A 2,972-nucleotide genomic window follows, 5' to 3' on the forward strand; every position below is an offset into this window, starting at 1 on the left:
TTTAAATACAAATCATATAATTGAAAGACTTAGCTCCTTCAACATAATCGTTCTTGGCGATTTTAACTTGGGTGGTCTGTGTTGGAATAAGACGACTGGCTCTGAGCTGACTCCGATAACAACGAATAGCTTGTTGAATAACATGATTACTGATTTTATGTCATTAAATGCTCTTACACAGTATAATGGTTGTAAAAATAATAAAAACCGCGTTTTGGATCTAGTAATGAGCTCTCTGGTGATTTCCCAAATGGGCGAAAGCAAGGACCCTCTTTCCAGGATAGACCCATTACACCCTCCTATTGAGTTTTCCGTTAAAATTGACTTTCAGGAAAAGCTCGAATCTTGTATTGGGGCCAGGTTCCACTTCTACAAAGCTGACTATGTCAAAATTACAAGTGCCCTGAATAATATTTCTTGGGAGAAAGAATTGTCGAGTTATGGTTGCGTTGATGATATGGTTGCACATTTTTATAAAGTTCTGAGAGTCATCATTGCTAAACATGTGCCCAAATCCAAACCACGGTCTAATAAATATCCGCTATGGTTTTCTGCAGCACTGATAAAAGTCGTCAATGAAAAATTTAAATATCGTGCCAAATATCGTAAATATGGCAACCCTCGTGATTTAATTACTTTTGAGTTGCTCAGGGAATGTTGCACGAAGCTTCATAATCTAAACTATAAATTGTATTTGAATAGACTGGAAACAACTTTGTCTTCAAACCCTAAACTTTTTTGGAGCTTTATCAAGCGCAAAAAGGGTAAGTCAAGTTCCTATCCTGCCACGATGTCTTTAGATGGCGAAGTGGCTTCTTCCGGACCTGACATTTGCAATTTGTTCGCGTCACATTTTTCTTCCGTGTTTAACACAGATAGGATTCCGGTCCCCGACGAGTCTAATTTTCCACCAACTTCAACATATCTAACTGTGTTATCGGTAACAAAAGACCAAGTTTTTAGAATTTTAAAAAGACTTGACCCTACAAAGGGTGCTGGCTCCGACGGAGTACCTTCCATTTTTGCGATAAAATTTGCGGACGCCTTGGCTTTACCACTTTCAATTATTTTTAATCGGTCTCTTGGCTCTGGTGTTTTCCCATCGGCTTGGGAAAGTGCCCTTGTAATGCCATTGTTCAAAAGTGGTGATAGGTGTGAGGTACATAATTACAGGCCTATTTCTATACTTACGACTTTCGCGAAGGTTTTCGAGTCGGTGTTGTATCCGGCAATAGCATGTCAGTTCAAGCAGTTTATCGCAACCGAGCAGCACGGTTTCGTGAAATCGCGTTCTACGTCGACCAACTTGTTTTCCTTCGTTGAGGACCTTGCTGAGGGGGTTGATCATGGACATTCATACAACGCAATATACACTGACTTCAGCAAGGCCTTCGACAGAGTGAGTCATGGAATGCTCTTGTATAAACTCTCTTTCATCGGTGTCTCTGGTACGTTATTGAGCTGGTGTAGATCGTACTTGTCAAACAGACCTTCCAAAGTTGTTGTTGGTGGACACGCGTCGGGTGAATTCGTTGCTGCGTCCGGTGTGCCTCAGGGTTCACTGTTGGGTCCATTATTATTCAACATCTTCATTAACGACATTGGGAAATGCTTCCATGATTCTAAATTTTTGATGTTCGCTGATGATTTGAAGCTATATAGAACTGTGAATACCTCTGAGGATGTGCGTTCGTTGCAGAGTGATCTGAGCAATTTGGTGGAGTGGTGTGATGCGAACGGAATGAGCTTGAATCCGAATAAATGTCATGTGGTGCGATTCAGTAGGAAAAGAAATGCACTAACCAGAACCTATCACATTAATCATGTTCTGCTAAATGAATTCGACCACACTTGTGATTTGGGAGTGATCTTGGATAGTAAATTACGTTTTAACTTGCACATAGACGATATTGTAAATAGGGCTTTTCGGATGTTGGGCTTCGTTCTGCGCAACTGTAAGGAGTTTAAGAATCCCAGAACTAAAGTTACATTATACACCTGCCTCGTGCGTAGTATTCTGGAATATTGCAGTGTTGTGTGGAATCCACATTACAGTATCTATATTAATAAAGCGTACAGAAGCGATTTTTATGGCACTTGTCCTATAGTCTTAACATGGCTGGAAATCTGCCTGATTACAACAATCGCCTAGCTCACTTTAACATTAAATCGCTTCGACATCGTAGAGAGCTGCATGACATCAAATTTTTGTATAAACTCGTCAATGGAATTTTAGATACTCCTAACATATTGTCTAGTTTAAATTTTGTCATCCCCAAATTACCGCAACGACATATAAAACCTCCTTTTAAAATTAAAGATGCAAAGTCAAATTTAGGCCAGTTTTCCCCGCTTAACCGAACTCTAAGGAGTTATAACAAGATCCACAATTTAAAAGTCTCTGATAGTAATGTTATAGACATTTTCTCGAACTACCCTAAACTGTTTGATAAGTTAGCGACTGAGCTTATTGGTGTCTAAGGTATAAGAAATTAAAACTTTTTCTCTTTTTTTTGCATTATTCCTAATATTATATTATAATTTTTATTGTGATTCTCATTATAAAATTAAATTAAATTTTAAATTTTATTTTCATAACGTTAACTTATCATGTATTGTATTGTATCAATTTTGGCTCTTATTGTATTAATTTTGTATTGATGAATTGATAAATTAAATTTGGTTCTATTTTATTCATAATTTTTATTGTAATATCATAAAATAAATAAATAAATGTAAATCTAACGTCCTGTGCTGGCAGCATTTGTAAAGGTGCGGACTGAAAAGCAGCTATAAGCCGGGTCTACGACCAGCATTTTTCTAAAACCTCTGTAAATTGGACTTTACGAAATCTTTTATTTTTTATGCTTGGTGAATAAACTGTGACTTATTATTTTTATTACTATAAAAACGCGTTCTCGAACGCTGTCTCTGACTCTTTCTAGCACCTGTGACGTCCTTACTCCGTACTT

The sequence above is a fragment of the Melitaea cinxia genome, chromosome 24 (genome assembly GCF_905220565.1).
Source record: "Melitaea cinxia chromosome 24, ilMelCinx1.1, whole genome shotgun sequence".
NCBI lineage: Eukaryota > Metazoa > Arthropoda > Insecta > Lepidoptera > Nymphalidae > Melitaea > Melitaea cinxia.